Genomic DNA, 24,061 nt, shown 5'->3' on the forward strand with positions numbered 1-24,061 from the left:
GACTTCATCATGATGACCTGAAGTAGAGAAATGAACACATCAATGTAATGGATCGACCTCTTCGAGAAGAGCAACCAAGTCCGACAAGATCCATTAGAATTTTGTAACCAGTACTTTCCCCCTTACTCCAACTCTTAAATCTTGGGATGAGGTTTCTTGTAGTGAAGGAGCTTTGTAACATCCCCAGTATCATGCTACAGCGACCTCACACTAATGGTGCCATGTCATCAATTTTAACTAAGCCAAATTACCACTCGCTAAAATCAAAGCCATTTTCAAATCAAAAATAAAGTGAAATAAATTATTTCTTCAACGAGTAAAACTAAAATGTTCATAATATTGAAAATAATCACTTGATAAATGCCATGGCGAAAACAACATTTAATAATATACTTAAATGCCCTAAAACAATTAAAGCAGGGGCCAAAATAATATTTTAATTGCTTTTTAAATTATATAAAATCCAAACTATTTTAAATAAATTCCAAACTTTTTGTGGCAGTGTAGATTATTGCAAAGTATGTATGTGGCAAAGTTCCACATTTAACAAAAGTCGCTTGATGCTGAATGGAGATGCAAACAGAGGCTAAAATAATAAAACAGAAGAAAAAAATTAAAGGAAAAAGAAAAAACTGGTGGACTAGGCCTTAGTCCACAGTGAGGCATATAACCCACAAGTATAGGGATCGCAACAGTTTTCGAGGGTATAGTATTCGACCCAAATTTATTGATTCGACACAAGGGGAGCCAAATAATATTCTCAAGTATTAACAGTTGAGTTGTCAATTCTATCGCACCTGACAGACTTAATATCTACAGCAAAGTATTTAGTAGGAAAGTAATATGGAAGTAGCGGTAACGGTGGCAAAAGTAATAGTAGTGGTTTTTGTAGTGATTGTAACAGTGGCAACGGAAAAGTAACTAAGAAAAGATCAATATGCGAAAAGCTCGTAGGCATTGGATCAGTGATGGATAATTATGTCGGATGTGATTCCTCATGCAACAGTTATAACATAGGGTAACACAGAACTTGCTCCAGTTCATCAGTGTAATGTAGGCATGTATTCCAAATATAGTCATATGTGCTTATGGAAAAGAACTTGCATGACATCTTTTGTCCTACCCTCCCGTGGCAGCGGGGTCCTATTGGGAACTAAGGGATATTAAAGCCTCGTTTTAATAGAGTACCGGAACAAAGCATTAACACTTAGTGAATAAATGAACTCCTCAAACTATGGTCATCACCGGGAGTGGTCCCGATTATTGTCACTTCGGGGTTACCGAATCATAACACATAGTAGGTGACTATTGACTTGCAAAATAGGATCAAGAACTCACATATATTCATGGAAACATAATGGGTTCAGATATGAAATCATGGCACTCGGGCCCTAGTGGCAAGCATTAAACATAGCAACATCATAGCAACATCAATCTTAGAACATAATGGAACTAGGGATCAAACCCTAACAAAACTAACTCGATTAGATGAACCCATCACCGTATAGCAAGCCTACGATGGAATTACTCGCGCACGGCAGTGAGCATCATGAAATTGGTGATGGAGGAAGGTTGATGATGACGACGGCGATGGATTCCCCTCTCCGGAGCCCCGAACGGACTCCAGATCAGCTCTCCCGAGAGAGATTAGGGCTTGGCGGCGGCTCCGTATCATAAAACGCGATGAATCCTTCTCTCTGATTTTTTTTCTCCCTGAATGTGAATATATAGAGTTGGAGTTGAGGTCGGTGGAGTCTCAGGGGTCCGATGAGACAGGGGGTGGGTGCGCCCCTCACCCTCGTGGACAGGGTGTGGGCCCCCTCGTGTTGATTCTTACGCCACTATTTTTTTATAAATTCCAAAAATATTCTCCGTGAAGTTTCAGGTCATTCCGAGAACTTTTATTTCTGCACAAAAATAACACCATCGCAATTCTGCTGAAAACAGCGTCAGTCCGGGTTAGTTCCATTCAAATCATGCAAGTTAGAGTCCAAAACAAGGTCAAAAGTGTTTGGAAAAGTAGATATGATGGAGACGTATCAACTCCCCCGAGCTTAAACATTTGGTTATCCTCAAGCATTCAGTTGACAAACTGAAAGTGATAAACAAAAACTTTGTTTGATCTTGTTATTGTAAATATGTAAAGCCAGCATTCAAGTTTTTAGCAAAGATTATGAACTAACCATATTCACAATAACATTTAGGTCTCATGTTTACTCATATCAATGGCATAATCAACTAGCAAGCAATAATAGTAAATCTCGAATGAAAACACTTTCTCAAAACAATCATAATATGATATAACAAGATGGTATCTCCCTAGCCCTTTCTGAGACCGCAAAACATAAATGCAGAGCACCTCTGAAGATCAAGGACTGACTAAACATTGTAATTCATGGTAAAAGAGATCCATTCACAGTCATACTCAATGTAAATTAATACTAATGCATACAAATGACAGCGGTGCTCTCCAACTGGTGATTTTTAATAAGAGGATGGTGACTCAACATAAAAGTAAATAGATAGGCCCTTCGTAGAGGGAAGCAGGGATTTGTAGAGGTGCTAGAGCTCGATTTTGAAATAGAGATAAATAATATTTTGAGTGGTATACTTTCATTGTCAACATAACAACCAAGAGATCTCGATATTTTCCATGCTACACACATTATAGGCGGTTCCCAAATAGAATGGTAAAGTTTATACTCCCCCACCACCAACAAACATCAATCCATGGCTTGTCCGAAACAACGGGTGCCTCCAACTAACAACAATCCTTGGGGAGTTTTGTTTGCAATTATTTTAATTTAACATGGGACTGGGCATCCCGGTTACCAGCCATTTTCTCGTGAATGAGGAGCGGAGTCCACTCCTCTTGAGAATAACCCACCTAGCATTGAAGATATAGACAGCCCTAGTTGATACATGAGCTATTCGAGCATACAAAACAGAATTTCATTTGAACGTTTAGAGTTTGGCACATACAAATTTACTTGGAATGGCAGGTAGATACCGCATATAGGAAGGTATGGTGGACTCATATGGAATAACTTTTGGGGTTTATGGAAGTGGATGCACAAGTAGTATTCCCGCTTAGTACAAGTGAAGGCTAGAAAGAGACTGGGAAGCGACCAACTAGAGAGCGACAACAGTCATGAACATGCATTAAAATTAATCAACACTGAGTGCAAGCATGAGTAGGATATAATTCACCATGAACATAAATATCGTGGAGGCTATGTTGATTTTGTTTCAACTACATGCGTGAACATGTGCCAAGTCAAGCCACTCGAATCATTCAAAGGAGGATACCACCCTATCATACCACATCACAACCATTTTAATAGCATTTTGGCACGCAAGGTAAACCATTATAAACTCCTAGCTAATTAAGCATGGCATGATCAACTATAATCTCTAATTTTCATTGCAAACATGTTTCATTCATAACAGGTTGAATCAGGAACGAAGAACTAATCATATTTACAAAAACAAGATAGGTCGAGTTCATACCAGCTTCTCTCATCTCAATCAGTCCATCATATATCGTCATTATTGCCTTTCACTTGCACAACCGAACAGTGTGGATAATAATAATAGTGCACGTGCATTGGACTAAGCTGGAATCTGCAAGCATTCAATACATGGGAGAAGACAAGGTAATCTTGGCTCTTTGTTAGATCAACAATAATGCATATGAGAGCCCCTCAACATTTCATCATGGTCTTCTCCTCTCGACCCCCAAAGAAAAGAAAAGAAACAAAACTATTTACATGGGAAAGCTCCCAAGAAGCAAAAGAAGAACGAGAAATCTTTTGGGGTTTTCTTTTAGGGATTTTTATTTATGTGCCCCTGGTTCCTTAGCTCTACTCATTCATCCCCACTCTGTTAACTTTTGCTCACTTTTCCCTACTCCCTTGCCTGAAACCCTCAGAACAGGTTATAATGGACGCTGTCGTCGGGTCAATGCCTTTGACCGTTAGCTGACGAGTGGGGCCGCGTATACGTGGGCGCATGCAAGACCACGGTCGTGGGGTAGCACGTGTCCATGGACATGCCTGAAACGTCCCATCATATAAAGAGGGCAACCATCTCCATCGCCCCTACCATTTTCCCCCAAATCCCCTCCCTGTCGCATCGTCTTCCTCTCCCCCAGTGGCATCGTCTTGCTCTCCTCCACTACCTCCACCGCACCGTCTCACTCTCCCTCACCCGCATCCTCTTCCTAACCTTCATCGCCTCCATCTATCAGATGGCCTACGCTCGTGGCGACGCTGGCACAACGGCAGAAGATGTGGTGGAGCTGCAGGGTCAGGGCGCGGTATCCGTGGATGTCGGCGGCGTCCACGACGGTGCGGGGAAACTCACAACCACTGCGGATGTGGCAGGCTTCGCCTCATCACTGCAGAAGGTGACGGTGTCGTGCGGCACAGTCCATCCCGATGCCCCCATTGCGCCGTCTACCGTGGAGCAGAAGGTATTTGCACTTGCTTAGCTTGTAGAGTTAGTTGCTCCCTAGTTGCATTGGTTAGGTTCTGATTCATACGGTAGTTCAGATGGTTAGAGTAGTTGGTTTGACGGATGGGTCAGGTTTTTTTGTATGGGTTGGGGGATGGGGGTTTTTGGACTAGGGTTTGTTGGATAAATTCGTTGCAAAAATGCTAGCTAGACGTTGTGAACTATGATTTTAGGTGCTGCATTGATTGGGGTATTTAGATTTGTTTTCAGATTTGGATAAATTCGTTGCAAAAATGCTAGATGTTGTGCATAGATTGGGGTTTTTTAATGCTATGATGCTTATTAGATTTGTTTTTAGTGCTCACTGATTGGGGTTTTTAATGCTACTCAGATTCGTTGCCTTAGATTGGGTCCCTATTAGATTTGTTTTTGAATGCTACTCAGATTGGGGTTTTGAATGTCATATGCCCAAATGGAATCCATTGATTAAGAAGTTATTTGATTCATTAGTATATTAATTTTTCCACAATATGTAGTTATATTAGCTCTGTTCTTCAATGTGTGTGCATGACCAATGATCAATGTGTTATTTGAATGTCATACTAGGGTTTTTGATCAATGTGTGTACAAATCTAATACATCAATGTGTTATGTAACTGTATATTCAAGAGGATGATGGTTGGGCAGGAGAAAGAGGAAGCTGGCTAACTACGACCCGTACGAGGGGGTGTTTAGTGACGATTCTGAATATGAGGTAAGCATATCCCTTGTTCATTTAGTTCCTTTGACATGGTTTATATGAATCTATAATGTATTAATGCAATTCATTCATGTGTGTACTATGATTCTGGAGATGATGTGTACAAGGGCAACATCGCGTCCTTCATAGCCAAGGAGGTGGAGAATATCAAGGCCAAGGGAGTTGCTTCCTTCTACAACCGCAAGTTCAAGAAGTGGCACTTCCCCTACTACACCACCAAGCCAAAGCCAAGGGATGGCCGCTTCGATCACCTTATGTCTCATGCTGAGGATGTGGCAATTCGCGGGAGGACTACATGATCAGGGGGCAGCATGCCGCCCTCGCGAAGGCCCTGACTCCGGCGTGATGTGATCGATGATGTGATGTTGTGAACAGAATCTTTAAGTTTATCTGTTGGGTTACTTTTGGTTTGTTGAACTGAATCTCGTTGGTTATGGTTTGTTGAACTGAATCTCTCGTTGGTTATGCTAGTAATATGGTTGCTATCTATATTTGTCTGTCTTTATATTTGTCTGTCCTGAATCTATGATTAGTTATGTTTAGATGTTGTGAACTATGATCTTAGGTGCAGCAATGATCACACATGTTGCGTAGGAAATCAAATGCATGCTCCAAATGGGATCATGTAAACCTTGGCAAACCTAGACAGTACAAATTCAAGAAAATGCAAAAACAAGTAAAACCTTGGCAAACTATTGATACGTCTCCAACGTATTTATAATTTTTGATTGCTCCATGCTATGTTATCTACTGTTTTGGGCAATATTGGGCTTTATTATCCACTTTTATATTATTTTTGGGACTAACCTATTAACCAGAGGCCCAGCCCAGAATTGCTGTTTTTTTGCCTATTTCAGTGTTTCGAAGAAAAGGAATATCAAACGGAGTGGAACGGAACGAAATCAACTGGAGAAGTTATTTTTGAAAGGAAAGCTACCGGATGGACTTGGACCCCACATCAGGAGCCAATGGAGGTGCTCACGAGGGTGGGGGCACCCCCCCCCCCTAGGGCGCGCCCCCTGCCTCGTGGGGCCCTGAAGCTCCACCGACGTACTTCCTGCACCCATATATACTCACGTACCCTAAAACTTCCAGAACATAGAATAGATCGGCAGTTCCGCCGCCAGAATCCTCCGTAGCCACCGAAAACCAATCTAGACCCGTTCCGGCACCCTGCCGGAGGGGGAATCCTTCTCCGATTGCCATCTTCATCATCCCGGTGCTCTCCATGATGAGGAGGGAGTAGTTCTCCCTCGGGGCTGAGGGTATGTACCAGTAGCAATGTGTTTGATCTCTCTCTCTCGTGTTCTTGAGGTGATACGATCTTGATGTATCGCGAGCTTTGCTATTATAGTTGGATCCTATGATGTTTCTTCCCCCCTCTACTCTCTTGTAATGGATTGAGTTTTCCTTTGAATTTATCTTATCGGATTGAGTCTTTAAAGATTTGAGAACACTTGATGTATGTCTTGCCGTGCGTATCTATGGTGACAATGGAATACCACATGATTCACTGGATATATGTTTTGGTGATCAACTTGCGGGTTTCGCACATGAACCTATGCATAGGGGTTGGCACACGTTTTCATCGTGATTCTCTGGTAGAAACTTTGGGGCACTCTTTGAGGTTCTATGTGTTGGTTGAATAGATGAATCTGAGATTGTGTGATGCATATCGTATAATCATACCCACGGATACTTGAGGTGGCATTGGAGTATCTAGGTGACATTAGGGTTTTGGTTGATTTGTGTCTTAAGGTGTTATTCTAGTACGAACTCTAGGGCTGTTTGTGACACTTATAGGAATAGCCCAACGGATTGATTGGAAAGAATAACTTTGAGGTGGTTTCATACCCTACCATAATCTCTTTGTTTGTTCTCTGTTATTAGTGACTTTGGAGTGACTCTTGGTTGCATGTTGAGGGATAGTTATGTGATCCACTTATGTTATTATTGTTGAGAGGACTTGCACTAGTGAAAGTATGAACCCCAGGCCTTGTTTCCTAGCATTGCAATACCATTTACGCTCACTTTTACCATTAGTTACCTTGCTGTTTTTATATTTTCAGATTACAAAAATTATTATCTACCATCATATACCACTTGTTTCACCATCTCTCTGCCGAATTAGTGCACCTATACAATTTACCATTGTATTGGGTGTGTTGGGGACACAAGAGACTCTTTGTTATTTGGTTGCAGGGTTGCTTGAGAGAGACCATCTTCATACTACGCCTCCTATGGATTGATAAACCTTAGGTCATCCACTTGAGGGAAATTTGCTACTGTCCTACAAACCTCCGCACTTGGAGGCCCAACAACGTCTACAAGAAGAAGGTTGTGTAGTAGACATCAACTATCTATGTTTGTGTAGGAGATCGTGTGAGCAAAATTTGAAGTGATTTAGAGGAGGTCAAATAAATTTGAATTTGAGAAAATGTGCTCCAAATGAGCTCCCAGGCTAGGGTAAATAGCCCATTTGTAATCAAGTTTTTTTGAACCTACTCTAAATGAGCTAATTGTTTTTTTATTAACACATATTCACTTTCCATAGTGTAGATTCAAAGTCTCACTATTTTTTGAATTAATCTTCATATTTTTACATTTTCTTTTGAAAACATATGCTTTAATATAAAAACTATTAAAAACACGTTTTGAAATATGAAAATGGAAAACTAACTTCAGATCCTTCTTATTCACTTTAAAATAAAGCTTTGGTGATTTTTTTGATTTTTTTTTAATTTTTCAAAAACAGAAGGTAACACCACCTCCTCTCCTTGAACTCTATGAAATCATGTACATGATAGCTCATATGTGTGAAGGTTTTCTCATGAAAATAACCATAGACCAAGTTTATGATTTTTGGTTGGTAACATGTCACATAAGACAACATTGTGCACATGTTTTATATTTTTTCGATTTTTTTAATTAATGGTGCTCATTTGACCTCGATCGTGCCAGCTAGGGTTTTTTCATGAAAATGACCATAGACCAAGTTTAATATTTTTCCTCCTTAGTTTGTCTTATAAAACGACGAACGGCGAAGGTTTCATATTTTTTTGATTTCTTTTTAATTAGTTATGCTTAGTCTAAGCCTTTGAAACCCCGTTGACCAGCTCTAAACCCCTCTAAACCCCGCGGGGTTTCTCCTAACCTTTGCTCCCAACGTCAGCCATCTGATCATACCCTCGCGCCGAGCGAGCCCTCAGATCTGGTATTCTAGAAGGAATTAGGTGGGTTGGCTGCGTGCAGGCTCCATGCGCTGGATCACAAGGACGGCTCCGCATCGTTGGATCGTGGGGCGATCCATGAGAGGCGATCCTATTGGTTGTGCTCGGCTGCTCGCCCACCACTGACTCCGTGAAAAAAAACATTTCTATTGGGCCCACAAGGAAACCAAGCTCTGGTTGGGCCGTCGAATTGCGTCATTTTTTTTGCATCGTTTGCTCTATTTTTTGTGAACGTGCTGGCTCTGTATTTTTGCATCGTTTGCTCTGTTTTTTGTAAACGTGCTGGCTCTGTATTTTTGCATCGTTTGAAATCAATTGACATTGCGTAGCAAATGACCAATTTTTTAAGGGACAAATTTACTTTTATCATGCAAAATAGCCACAAACTATTCAAAAATTGTCTCTTTTTGTTCATATAATATATATGACCACGGATTCCCACACGTGCAATTAGCTTCTTTTTCTTCTTCTTTTTCAAACCACCTACGCGTGTACACTCTCGATGTTGCGGTGGGTTTGAAAATAGGTTACTTCACATTTGACCCCGTTATTGCCACGGCCAAATAACACGTAGCACTACGGCTATTTAAGCCACCCTCTGCCTCTGCCATCCCTCATCCATCTCCCATCCTCTCTGCCATCTGCCCTTCTTGCTCTTCGACCACTTCTCCTTCTTCTAGCACATCCTTAGCCATGCAGTACACCAGACCAACCTACCACTTCCCACCCACCGTGCCGGAGAGGCTCTCCCCTCTTGGCGTGTACGTTGAGTGCACACTACGTGTGTGGGCAATATCAAGGTGGAGGACCGCAAGGAACTTCACCGAGTTCTTCCTCGCGTCCGGCTACCACCACCTTCCGCGGGGATCTCCAAGGATGTTCTGTGTCGAGGAGGTCATCCAAAACGGGGTGGTGGTTTCTCTCCTTGCCCACTTCACCAACACATTTGACGCCTTCTACCTCCTCGGCCGGTTGTTTTGGTGTGGCTGCGAGTTCATCGCTTTCACCACCCACAACATGTTCATGGAGTACACCAACATCTTCCTCCCTGCGCCCCGCATGCACACTCTTCCGTACCCCATTGACAACGCCCTGGAGGAGCAGTGAAGGGCGCCCGTAGGAGGAGCGAGGTGGAGAAGGCGGCGTCTAGGGTTCTAAACCCTCTAACTATTTTTCTTTTTTTAGTCTATGTTATGTTAAGTTGTAATACCATTGAACTATGTGAGAGATGCTATGGGCTTGTTGGCCCTTTTGTCAAGTTCTATTATTGAGTTTTCTATCTATTCTATTATGAAGTTCTTCCTAGTTTCAACTATGTGATCATGCTATGGGCTTGTTGGGCCTATCTACATGTATGTTGATTGTTTTCTTAGAGAGCTCGCTGCATGCAGCCACACCGGACCCTTCATTTCTAACACAAGCCACAAATATAATATGTAGCCACCTAGCTAGTGCATGCAGCCACAACATATTTCTTCAATTTATTTGTCATAGCACAACGGGTGCATATGCGAGTGGATCGAAAAGGCTGCAACTGATCATAAAAAATGATGCTCTAAATCGAGGAGACGAGTGTGCGAGAAGAGAGGAACCAGCGGCAGCGACCATCGCTGCATCCATGGCGGCTGGCGTGCACGAAAGCGGCTCGGTGATACATCCATTTTGCATCATGTTTTTATATCGATATTTATTGCATTATGGCTTGTTATTACACAATATGTCACAATACTTATGCTTATTCTCTCTTATTTTATAAGGTTTGCACGAAGAGGGAGAATGCCGGGAGTTGGAATTCTGGGCTGGAAAAGGAGCAAATATTAGAGACCTATTATGCACAACTCCAAAAGTACTAAAACTCCATGGGAGTCATTTTTAGAATATATAAAAAATATTGGGCCAAGGAAGCACCAAAGGGGGGCCACCCACCATCCACGAGGGTGGGGGCGTGCCCTACCCCCTGGGCGCGCCCCTGTCTCGTGGGCCCCCTGGCAGGCCTCCGGTGCCCATCTTTGGCTATATGAAGTCTTTCGCCCTGGAAAACATCATAAGAAAGCTCTCGAGACGAAACTCCACCGCCACAAGGCGGAACCTTGGTGGAACCAATCTAGGGCTCCGGCGGAGCTGTTCTGCCGGGGAAACATCCCTCCGAGAGGGGGAAATCATCACCATCGTCATCACCATCGATCCTCTCATCGGGAGGGGGTTAATATCCATCAACATCTTCACCAGCACCATCTCATATCAAACCCTAGTTCATCTCTTGTATCCAATGTTTATCCCAAAACCTCAGATTGGTACCTGTAGGTTGCTAGTACTGTTGATTACTCCTTGTAGTTGATGTTAGTTGGTTTATTTGGTGGAATATCATATGTTCAGATCCTTTATGCATATTAATACCTCTCTGATTATGAACATGAATATGATTTGTGAGTAGTTACATTTGTTCCTGGGGAGATGGGAGAATTCTTGCTATAAGTAGTCATGTGAATTTGGTATTCGTTCGATATTTTGATGAGATGTATGTTGTCTCTCCTCTAGTGGTGTCATGTGAACGTCGACTACATGACACTTCACCATTGTTTGGGCCTAGAGGAAGGCATTGGGAGGTAATAAGTAGATGATGGGTTGCCAGATGATAGAAGCTTAAACCCTAGTTTATGCGTTGCTTCGTAAGGGGCTGATTTGGATCCATATGTTTCATGCTATGGTTAGGTTTACCTTAATACTTCTTTTGTAGTTGTGGATGCTTGCAAGAGGGGTTAATCATAAGTGGGATGCTCATCCAAGGAAGGGCATTACCCAAGCACCGGTCCACCCACATATCAAATTATCAAACTAACGAACGGGAATCATATGAGCGTGATGAAAACTAGCTTGACGATAATTCCCATGTGTCCTCGGGAGAATTTTCCTTTATATAAGAGTTTGTCCAGGGTTGTCCTTTGCTACAAAAAGGACTGGGCTATCTTGCTGCACCTTATTTACTTTTATTACTTGTTACCCGTTACAAATTACCATATTACAAAACTATCTATTACCGATAATTTCAGTGTTTGCAGAGAACACCTTATTGAAAACTGCTTATCATTTCCTTCTTCTCCACGCTGGGTTCGACACTCTTACTTATCGAAAGGACTACTATAGAACCCCTATACTTGTGGGTCATCAAGACTCTTTTCTGGAGCCGTTGTCGGGGAGTGAAGCGCCTTTGGTAGGTGGAATTTGGTAAGAAAAATGTATATAGTTTGCTGAAATTTACTGTCACTTGTTACTATGGAAAGTAATCCTTTGAGGGGCTTGTTCGGGGTATCTTCACCCCGACCAGTAGAGCAAAGAGTTGCTCCTCAACCTACTGAACCTACTGAAAATGTTTACTTTAAAATTCCTTCGGGTATGATAGATAAACTGCTAGCTAATCCTTTTACAGGAGATGGAACACTGCATCCCGATTTGCACCTAATCTATGTGGATGAAGTTTGTGAATTATTTAAGCTTGCAGGTATGCCCGAGGATGTTATCAAGAAGAAGGTCTTCCCTTTATATTTGAAGGGAAAGGCATTGACATGGTTTAGGCTATGTGATGATATTGGATCATGGAACTACAATCGATTGAAATTGGAATTTCATCAGAAATTTTATCCTATGCATCTGGTTCATCGTGATCGTAATTATATATATAATTTTTGGCCTCGCGAAGGAGAAAGCATCGCTCAATATTAGGGGAGGCTTAAGTCAATGTTATATTCAAGCCCCAATCATGAGCTCTCAAGAGAAATTATTATTCAAAAAATTTATGATCGGCTTTCTCTCAATAATCGCTCCATGCTCGATACTTCTTGTATTGGTTCTTTTATGATGAAGACTATTGAATTCAGAGGGGATTTATTGGAAAGAATTAAACACAACTCTAAAGATTGGGAAGTCGGTGAAGGTAAGGAGTCAAGTATAACACCTAAGTTTGATTGTGTTAAATCTTTTATGGATACCGATGCTTTTCGTGAATTTACCACTAAATATGGACTTGACTCTGAGATAGTAGCTTCTTTCTGTGAATCATTTGCTACTCATGTTGATATCCCTAAGGAGAAGTGGATTAAATATCATCCTCCCATTGAAGTAAAAGTAGTTGAACCTATTAAAGTTGAAGAAAAGACTATCACTTATAATGTTGATCCTATTGTCCCTACCGCTTACATTGAGAAACCACCTTTCCCTGTTAGAATAAAGGATCATGTTAAAGCTTCAACTGTGGTTCGTAAGAATAATACTAGAACACCTACACCCTCTGAGCAAATTAAAGTTGAACCTAGTATTGTTATGGTTAAGGATCTCTTGTCTGATAATATTGATGGGCATGTTATTTACTTTTGTGATGAAGCTGCTAGAATTGCTAGACCCGATCCTAAAAATAAACATAGACCTATTGTAGGCATGCCTGTTATTTCTGTTAAAATAGGAGATCATTTCTATCATGGCTTATGTGATATGGGTGCTGGTGCGAGTGCAATTCCTCATTCTTTATATGAAGAAACTCTGCATGATATTGCACCAACTGAGTTAGAAGGTATTGACGTTACAATTAAGCTTGCCAATAGAGATACTATCTCACCGATTGGGATTGTTAGAGATGTTGAAGTCTTGTGTGGGAAAGTTAAATATCCTGCTGATTTTCTTGGTCTTGGTTCCCCACAAGATGACTTTTGTCCTATTATATTTGGTAGACCCTTCTTGAATACTGTTAATTCTAAGATAGGCTGCAAAAAGGATATAGTTTCTGTCGGTTTAGGGGATATGTCTCATGATTTTAATTTTGCTAAATTTCGTAGACAACCCCATGATAAAGAATTGCCTAGTAAAGATGAAATTATTGGTCTTGCTTCTATTGCCGTGCCTCCTAATGATCCTTTAGAACAATATTTGATAGACCATGAAAATGATATGTTTATGAATGAAAGAAGGGAAATAGATGAAGTATTCTTTAAAGAGGGACCTATTTTGAAACACAACTTGCATGTCGAAATTCTAGGGGATCCTCCTCCACCCAAGGTGATTCCGTGTATGAGCTTAAACCATTACCTGATACTCTTAAATATGCTTATCTTGATGAAAAGAAGATATATCATGTTATTATTAGTGCTAACCTTTCAGAGCAAGAAGAAGAGAAACTATTGAAAACTCTGAAGAAGCACTATGGTGCTATTGGATATACTCTTGATGATCTTAAGGGAATTAGTCCCACTCTATGCCAGCACAAAATAAAATTGGAGAAAGACGCTAAACCGGTTGTTGATCACCAACGACGGTTAAATCCCAAGATGAAAGAAGTTCTAAGAAAAGAAATACTAAAGCTTCTGGAGGCATGTATAATTTATCCCATTGCTGATAGTTAGTGGGTAAGTCATGTCCATTGTGTCCCTAAGAAGGGAGGTATTACTGTTGTTCCAAATGATAAAGATGAATTGATCCCACAAAGAATTGTTACAGGTTATAGAATGGTAATTGATTTCCGCAAACTAAATAAAGCTACTAAGAAGGATCATTACCCTTTACCTTTTATTGATCAAATGCTAGAAAGATTATCTAAACATACACATTTTTGCTTTCTAGATGGTTATTCTGATTTCTCTCAAATACTTGTGTCAAAAGAGGATCAAGAAAGACCACCTTTACTTGCCCTTTTGGTACCTTTGCTTATAGACGTATGCCTTTTGGTTTATGTAATGCACCTGCTACCTTTCAAAGATGCATGACTGCTATATTCTCTGACTTTTGTGAAAAGATTGTTGAGGTATTCATGGATGATTTTTCTGTATATGGAACTTCTTTTCATGATTTCTTAAGCAACCTTGATCGATTTTTGCAGAGATGTGAAGAAACTAATCTTGTTTTGAAATTGGGAGAAGTGTCACTTTATGGTTAATGAAGGCATTGTCTTGGGGCATAAAATTTCTGAAAGAGGTATTGAAATTGATAAAGCTAAAGTTGATGCTATTGAAAAGATGATGTGTCCTAAGGACATTAAGGTATAAGAAGTTTCCTTGGCCATGCCGGTTTTTATAGGAGGTTCATTAAAGACTTCTCAAAAATTTCCAGGCCTCTGACTAATCTCTTACAAAAAGATGTTCCTTTTGTCTTTGATGATGATTGTGTAGAAGCATTTGAAATACTAAAGAAAGCCTTGATTTCTACACCTATTGTTCAGCCTCCTGATTGGAATTTACCCTTTGAAATTATGTCTGATGCTAGTGATTATGCTGTAGGTGCTGTCCTAGGACAAAGAGTTGACAAGAAATTAAATGTTATCCAATATTCTAGTAAAACTCTAGACAGTGCCCAGAGAAATTATGCTACTACTGAAAAGGAATTTTTAGCAGTTGTATTTGCTTGTGATAAGTTCAGACCTTATATTGTTGATTCTAAAGTAACTGTTCACACTGATCATGCTGCTATTAAATATCTTATGGAAAAGAAAGATGCTAAACCTAGACTTATTAGATGGGTTCTCCTACTACAAGAATTTGATTTGCATATTATTGATAGAAAGGGAGCTGAGAACCCCGTTGCAGACAACTTGTCTAGGTTAGAGAATGTTCTTGATGACCCACTACCTATTGATGATAGTTTTCCTGATGAACAATTAGCTGTCATAAATGCTTCTTGTACTGCTCCATGGTATGTTGATTATGCTAATTACATTGTTGCTAAATTTATACCACCTAGTTTCACATACCAACAAAAGAAAAAGTTTTTCTATTATTTAAGACATTACTTCTGGGATGACACACACCTTTATAAAGGAGTAGATGGTGTTATTAGACGCTGTGTACCTGAGCATGAACAGGAATAGATCCTACGCAAGTGTCACTCCGAGGCTTATGGAGGACACCATGCTGGAGATAGAACTGCACATAAGGTATTGCAATTCGGTTTTTACTGGCCTACTCTCTTCAAGGATGCCCATAAGTTTGTCTTGTCTTGTGATGAATGTGAAAGAATTGGTAATATTACTAGACATCAAGAAATGCCTATGAATTATTCACTTGTTATTCAACCATTTGATGTTTGGGGCTTTGATTATATGGGACCGTTTCCTTCCTCTAATGGGTATACACATATTTTAGTTGCTATTGATTACGTTACTAAGTGGGTGGAAGCTATTACAACTAGTAGTGCTGATCATAACACCTCTATTAAGATGCTTAAAGAAGTTATTTTTCCGAGGTTTGGAGTCCCTAGATACTTAGGCCGTGTTCGGCAGCCCTCCGCTCCGCGGCTCTGCTCCTGGAGCGGCCGGAGCAGAGCGGCCCGCAGTGCATTTTTCTGGAGTTGGAAAACTGGCGCTCCGTCCGCTCCCCGTATTATACGGAGCTGGAGAGCTGCCGAACAGGGCCTTAATTACTGATGGTGGTTCACATTTTATTCATGGTGCTTTTCGTAAGATGCTTGCTAAGTATGATGTTAATCATAGAATTGTATATCCATATCACCCACAGTCTAGTGGTCAAGTAGAACTGAGAAATAGAGAGCTTAAATTAATTTTGCAAAAGATTGTTAATAGATCTAGAAAGAATTGGTCCAAGAAACTTGATGATGCATTATGGGCCTATAGAACTGCATATAAAAATCCTATGGGTATGTCTTCGTATAAGATGGTTTATGGTAAAGCATGTCACTTACCTCTCGAACTAGAACATAAGGCATATTGGGCCATTAAAGAGCTCAACTATGACTTCAAACTTGCCCGTGAGAAGAGACTATTTAACATTGGCTCACTTGATGAGTGGAGAACCCAGGCCTATGAAAATGTCAAATTGTTTAAAGAAAAAGTTAAAAGATGGCATGACAAAAGGATACAAAAATGTGAGTTTAATGTAGGTGATTATGTATTGTTATACAAGTCCCGTTTAAGATTTTTTGTTAGGAAAACTCCTCTCTAAGTGGGAAGGTCCTTACGTTATCGAGGAGGTCTATCGTTCCCGTGCCATAAAGATCAACAACTTTGAAGGCACAAATCCGAGGGTGGTGAACGGTCAAAGAATCAAATATTATATCTCAGGTAATCCTATAAATGTTGAAACTGGTGTTATTGAAACAGTAACCCCCAATTCATAGCAGGCTTCTGTCGTGGCAGCGCGCGCAGGAGTTTAATGCAAGGGACGGCCCAACGAAACCATGGCCCAACGGTCGAACAGCTACACCCCCAACGCGGCCCCACTCGTCAGAGTTAACCGTCAAAGCACTGACCCAAGGACGACGTCCGTTGTGACCTCTTCTAAGGGTTTCGGGCAAGGGAGTGGGGAAAACTAAGCAAAAGTTAAGAGCGTGCGGATGGATGAGTAGAGCTAAGGAACTAGGGGCATAGATGTAAAACTCCCTTTCTTTTAATTACTACTACTACAGGCATGGGAAGTAAACTAGCTAAAAGCTACAACTAATTTTTTTTGTTTTTCTTAAGGTTTTTCAAACATGCAAGAAGAATGATTGAAAGGAAAATAAACTAGCATTGATGGTACAATGAAAATTGTGAGCACCCACAACTGGCATGAGTGTGTGAGCTTGAATGTAATGTCGGTGAGAAATACGTACTCCCCCAAGCTTAGGCTTTTGGCCTAAGTTGGTCTATGGCCACGGCTCAAAGCTTCCCTCTCTGTTGTATGGAGGAGTGTCCTCTGGGTGCCACTGGTTGGCGATCTCCTTCGGATCCCACTGATAAAAAGAATGTCGATAAGGGTCAAGGGGTGGCTCCGGCTCAGGCTCTGGAGCTGGTGTCTGGCTCCAGTATGCATGAACGGCATCCGGCAAAACGAGGTACATGCCTGGAAATATGTTAAACAAAGTGGGCGCATGCAAGGTAATAATCTCATAGTAGTTTTTATCAAAAATCAATTTATACTTAAGCATCTTCTTCTTATCTTGAATAATAAAATCATGTACTACCATACTCTTATAATCTAGAAAAATAGGGGGCAGCAACTTTTCCTCTTTCTCATAATGCCTAATAGGTATCCTAAAGTGTGCAGCAAGGCGCGAAGTAAAGATGCCTCCGAAGATGGGGCCCTTTGTACGGTTCAGATTTAATCATTTAGCAACAATAGCGCCTAAACTGAAAGTGGTATCACGAAACAAAGCATGGCGCAAAATAACAATATCAGGAGCACTGAGATTTCCACTGTTCCCGCGACCAATTAAGCATCTACTAGCAAATATTGCAAAGTGACGTAGAAGAGGAAAATGTATGCTAGTAATTCTTGCATCGGAAACTTTCCTCATTTCCCCTACAACAATCATATCAATAAATCCATCCACATCATTACAATGTGGTTCCTCTATGCTACCCGCAAAGGGTATCTTACAGACCCGACAAAAATCATCTAGTGACATCTCCTTAACCTCATCATATAAGTGAAATTCCACTGAAGGTGGTGATTTCTTCGCATGAAAGTAAAAAATTTGCATGAAAATATTAGTGAGTAGGAGATACTGTTCGCGCTGGTCGTGGAGGAAATCGATGAGGCCTGCATTCTCGGCCAAATAATAGAAGTCTTCATAAATCTTGGTTGTTCTCAAGAACTCATCACAAGGCCATTCGCATGGCCAAACCTCCACAGTGCGAGGGGGATTATATTTGGGCTTCTTATTCTCTTCACTTTGCTTATCCTTGGAGCTTCGGCTCGAAGAGCCCCTCAACAATCTTTTCATCATTTTCTTTCTCTGAAAAATTTCTGAAATTTTTAGTGACTCAAAATAAAAGTGAACCAAACTCAACAAGATTGATAGCAACTACTCCTACAAGTGCCTAGAGTCCATATCATGCATTAAAACTACTTTTGACCACATAAATTTAACATGCAAGCTCAAGAACAGGGTCAACTAAGCAGCAAAAATTTGCAATAAATAAAGCACTAGAACAAAAACTAATTGGACAATTGGAGGAGTCACATACCGAAGAACAATCCCCCAAAGCAGTTTTGTGAATGGAGCTTTGAGCAAGGAGATCGAAAATGGCAGCAAGATGAGCTAGAACTCAGGTTTGAGCTGGTGGAGAATTTTTTCTGGAGGAAGACGAAGTGTGTGGGTGCAAGAATAAGTGGAGGGGGCACGTAGGGTCCACGAGGCAGGGGGCGCGCCCCAGGGGGTGGGCGCACCCTGGACCCTCGTGGCCAGGTGGTGTGGCCCCCTGGTGTGTTCTCAGTGCCAATAATTCTTCAATATTCTACAAAAAATCATCTAAAATTTTCAAGACATTTGGAGAACTTTTATTTTTTGGGTATTTTTTATTGCAAGGATAATTCAGAAAACAGACAGAAAATACTATTTTTGCTTTATTTAATATAAATAACAGAAAGTGAAAAGAGGGTATAGAGAATTGTGCTTTCTAACTTCATCCATCTCATGCTCATCAAAAGGAATCCACTAACAAGGTTGATCAAGTCTTGTTAACAAACTTTTTCCGAATCGCATGAAATCGGAGAATTTTCAAATAACACTAACTTACATCAACGGGGATATGCACATCCCCAATAATAAGAATATTATATTTCTTCTTGAAAGTAGGAAGAGGAAATTCAAAACCTCCAATAGTAATCGTTGAAGTTTTTCCACTGGAATTAATACTCTGGACTTGAGGTTGTTTCCTCGGAAAGTGTACCGTATGCTCATTACCATTAACATGAAAAGTGACGTTGCCTTTGTTGCAATCAATAACAGCCCCCGCTGTATTCAAAAAGGGCCTACCAAGAATAATAGACATAATATCATCATTGGGAATATCAAGAATAACAAAGTCTGTTAAAATAGTAACATTTGCAACCACAACAGGCACATCCTCACAAGTACCAACAGGTATAGCAGTTGATTTATCGGCCATTTGCAAAGATATTTCAGTAGGTGTCAACTTATTCAAATCAAGTCTACAATATAAAGAGAGAGGCATAACACTAACACCGGCTCCAAGATCACATAAAGCAGTATTTAACATAATTTATTTTAACGGAGCATGGTATAGTTGGTACTCCCGGATCTCCTAGTTTCTTAGGTATTCCACCTTTAAAAGTATAATTAGCAAGCATGGTGGAAATTTTAGTTTCCGGTATCTTTCTTTTATTTGTAACAATATCTTTCATATACTTAGCATAAGGATTCATTTTAAGCATATCAGTTAAACGCATACGCAAAAAGATAGGTCTAATCATTTTAGCAAAGCGCTCAAAATCCTCATCATCCTTTTTCTTGGATGGTTTAGGAGGAAAAGGCATGGGTCTCTAAACCCATGGTTCTCTTTCCTTACCATGCTTCCTAGCAACGAAGTCTCTCTTCTCATAACATTGATTCTTCGATTGTGGGTTATCAAGATCAACAGCAGGTTCAATATCTACATCATTGTCATTGCTAGGTTGAGCATCATCATTAACATTATCACTAGGTTCATGTTCATTACCAAATTGTGTTTCAGCATCAAAAATAGAAATATCATTGGGATTCTCATGTGTGTCAACAACAGGTTCACTAGAAGCATGCAAAGTCCTATCATTTTTCTTTTTCTTCTTCTTAGAAGAACTAGGTGCATCAACATTAATTCTCTGAGAATCTTGCTCAATTGTCTTAGGGTGACCCTCGGGATACAAAGGTTCCTGAGTCATTTTACCTCCTTTAGTCATAACTCTAACAGCATTATCATTTTTCTTATTATTTAATTCATTCAGCAAATCATTCTGAGCTTTAAGCACTTGTTCTAATTGAGTGGTAACCATAGAAGCATGTTTACTAATAAGTTTAAGTTCACCTTTAACTCTATACATATAATCACTCAAGTTTTCAATCATATAAGCATTACGTTTCAATTGTCTACCAACATAAGCATTGAAGTCTTCTTGTTTAACCATAAAATTATCAAACTCATCCAAGCATTGGCTAGCAAACTTAGTAGATGGGATTTCACCCTTATCAAATTTATAGAGAGAATTTACCTTTACTACCTGTGTCGGGTTATCAAGACCATGTATCTCTTCAATAGGTGGTAAATTCTTAACATCTTCAGCTTTAATACCCTTTTCTTTCATAGATTTCTTTGCCTCTTGCATATCTTCAGGACTGAGAAATAGAATACCCCTTTTCTTCGGAGTTGGTTCAGGAAGTGTCCAATCATTTTCATTACTCAACATATTATTCAATAGCAATTCATCTTGATCAACAGTTCTTTCCCTAAAACACAACTAGCACAACTATCCGAGTGGTCTCTGGAAGCATCAGTTAGTCCATTATAAAAGATATCAAGTATTTCATTTTTCTTGAGAGGATGATCAGGCAAAGCATTAAGTAATTGGAGAAGCCTCCCCCAAGCTTGTGGGGGACTCTCTTCTTAAATTTGAACAAAATTATATATTTCCCTTAAGGCAGCTTGTTTCTTATGAGCGGGGAAATATTTAGCAGAGAAGTAATAAATCATATCCTGGGGACTACGCACACAACCAGGATCAAGAGAATTAAACCATGTTTTAGCACCCTTCAATGAGAACAGAAATAACTTAAGGATATAGTAGTAACAAATTTTCTCCTCATTAGTGAACAGGGTGGTTATATCATTTAATTTAGTAAGACGTGCCACAACAGTTTCAGATTCATAGCCATAAAAGGATCAGATTCAACCAAAGTAATTAACTCGGGATTGATAGAGAAATCATAATCCCTATCGGAAATACAGATAGGTGAGAGATGCTACTATCCTTTTACCACACTTGTGCTTCAAAGTAGCACCATGATCTTCATGATAGAGAGTCTCCTATGTTGTCACTTTCATAGACTAGTGGGAATCTTTCATTATAGAACTTGGCTTGTATATTCCAATGATGGGCTTCCTCAAAATGCCCTAGGTCTTCGTGAGCAAGCAAGTTGGATGCACACCCACTTAGTTTCTTTTTGAGCTTTCATACATTTATAGCTCTAGTGCATCTGTTGCATGGCAATCCCTACTCACTCACGTTGATATCTATTGATGGGCATCTCCATAGCCCGTTGATACGCCTAGTTGATGTGAGACTATCTTCTCCTTTTTGTCTTCTCCACAACCACCATTCTATTCCACCTATAGTTCTATGTCCATGGCTCACGCTCATGTATTGCGTGAAGATTGAAAAAGTTTGAGAACATCGAAAGTATGAAACAATTGCTTGGCTTGTCATCGGGGTTGTGCATGATTTAAATATTTTGTGTGGTGAAGATAGAGCATAGCCAGACTATATGATTTTGTAGGGATAGCTTTCTTTGGCCATGTTATTTTGAGAAGACATGATTACTTTGTTAGTATGCTTGAAGTATTATTATTTTTAGGTCAATATTAAACTTTTGTCTTGAATCTTATGGATCTGAATATTCTTGCCACAATAAAGAGAATTACATGGATAAATATGTTAGGTAGCATTCCACATCAAAAATTCTGTTTTTATCATTTACCTACTCGAGGACGAGCAGGAATTAAGCTGGGGATGCTGATATGTCTCCAACGTATCTATAATTTTTTATTGTAACATGCTATTATATTATCAACCTTGGATGTTTTATATGCTATTTTATATGATTTTTGGGACTAACCTATTAACCCAGAGACCAGTGCCAGTTTCTGTTTTTCCCTTGTTTCAGTGTTTCGCAGAAGGAATATCAAACGGAGTCCAAACGGAATGAAACCTTCGGAAAAGTTATTTTTGGAAAGAAAACAATACAGGAGACTTGGAGTGCACGTCAGGGGATCAACGAGGAGAGCACGAGGCAGGGGACGCGCCCTCCACCCTCGTGGGCCCCTCATGGCTCCCCTGATGTATTTCTTCTGCCTATATATATCCATATACCTTAAAACTATCGAGGAGCACAATAGATCGGGAGTTCCGCCACCAGAAGGCTCCGTAGCCACCGAAAACCAATCTAGACCCGTTCCGGCACCCTGCCGGAGCGGGCAATACCTCTCCGGTGGCCATCTTCATCATCTCGGTGCTCTCCATGACAAGGAGGGAGTAGTTCTCCCTCGGGGCTGAGGGTATGTACCAGTAGCTATGTGTTTGATCTCTCTCCCGCGTGTTCTTGAGGTGATACGATCTTGATGTATCGTGAGCTTTGCTATTATAGTTGGATCGTATGATGTTTCTCCCCCCCCCCCTCTACTCTCTTGTAATGGATTGAGTTTTCCCCTTGAAGTTATCTTATCGGATTGAGTCTTTAAGGATTTGAGAACACTTGATGTATGTCTTGCCTGGGATACTCGTGGTGACAATGGGGTATTCTATTGATCCACTTGATGTATGTTTTGGTGATCAACTTGCAGGTTCCGCCCATGAACCTATGCATAGGGGTTGGCACACGTTTTCGTCTTGACTCTCCGATAGAATCTTTGAGGCACTCTTTGAAGTACTTTGTGTTGGTTGAATAGATGAATCTGAGATTGTGTGATGCATATCGTATAATCATACCCACGGATACTTGAGGTGACATTGGAGTATCTAGGTGACATTAGGGTTTTGGTTGATTTGTGTCTTAAGGTGTTATTCTAGTATGAACTCTAGGGTTGTTTGTGACAATTATAGGAATAGCCCAACGGATTGATTGGAAAGAATAACTTTGAGGTGGTTTCGTACCCTACAATAATCTCTTCGTTTGTTCTCCACTATTAGTGGCTTTGGAGTGACTCTTTGTTGCATGTTGAGGGATAGTTATATGATCTAATTATGTTATTATTGTTGAGAGGACTTGCACTAGTGAATGTATAAACCCTAGGCCTTGTTTCAACGCATTGCAATACCGTTTGTGCGCACTTTTATCATTAGTTACCCTGCTGTTTTATATTTTCAGATTACAAAAACATATATCTACCATCCATATTGCACTTGTATCACCATCTCTTCGCCGAACTAGTGCACCTATACAATTTACCATTGTATTGGGTGTGTTGGGGACACAAGAGACTCTTTGTTATTTGGTTGCAGGGTTGTTTGAGAGAGACCATCTTCATCCTGCGCCTCCTACGGATTGATAAACCTTAGGTCATCCACTTGAGGGAAATTTGCTACTGTCCTACAAACCTCTGCACTTGGAGGCACAACAACGTCTACAAGAAGAAGGTTGTGTAGTAGACATCAATCAACAACTATAGATCCTAAGTTACTCAAAGAATAGAGCTATGCTCCCCGGCAACGGCGCCAGAAAATAGTCTTGATAACCCACAAGTATAGGGGATCGCAACGGTTTTCGAGGGTAGAGTATTCAACCCAAATTTATTGATTCGACACAAGGGGAGCCAAAGAATATTCTCAAGTATTAACAGTTGAGTTATCAATTCAACCGCACCTGGAAGACTTAATATCTGCAGCAAAGTATTTAGTAGCAAAGTAATATGGAAGTAGCGGTAACAGTGGCAAAAGTAATAGTAGTAGCTTTTGTAGTGATTGTAACAGTGGCAACGGAAAATTAACTAAGCAAAGATTAATATGCGAAAAGCTCGTAGGCATTGGATCAGTGATGGATAATTATGTCGGATGTGATTCCTCATGCAACAGTTATAACATAGGGTGACACAGAACGTGCTCCAGTTCATCAATGTAATGTAGGCATGTATTCCGAATATAGTCATACG

The sequence above is a fragment of the Triticum aestivum genome, chromosome 6A (genome assembly GCF_018294505.1).
Source record: "Triticum aestivum cultivar Chinese Spring chromosome 6A, IWGSC CS RefSeq v2.1, whole genome shotgun sequence".
NCBI lineage: Eukaryota > Viridiplantae > Streptophyta > Magnoliopsida > Poales > Poaceae > Triticum > Triticum aestivum.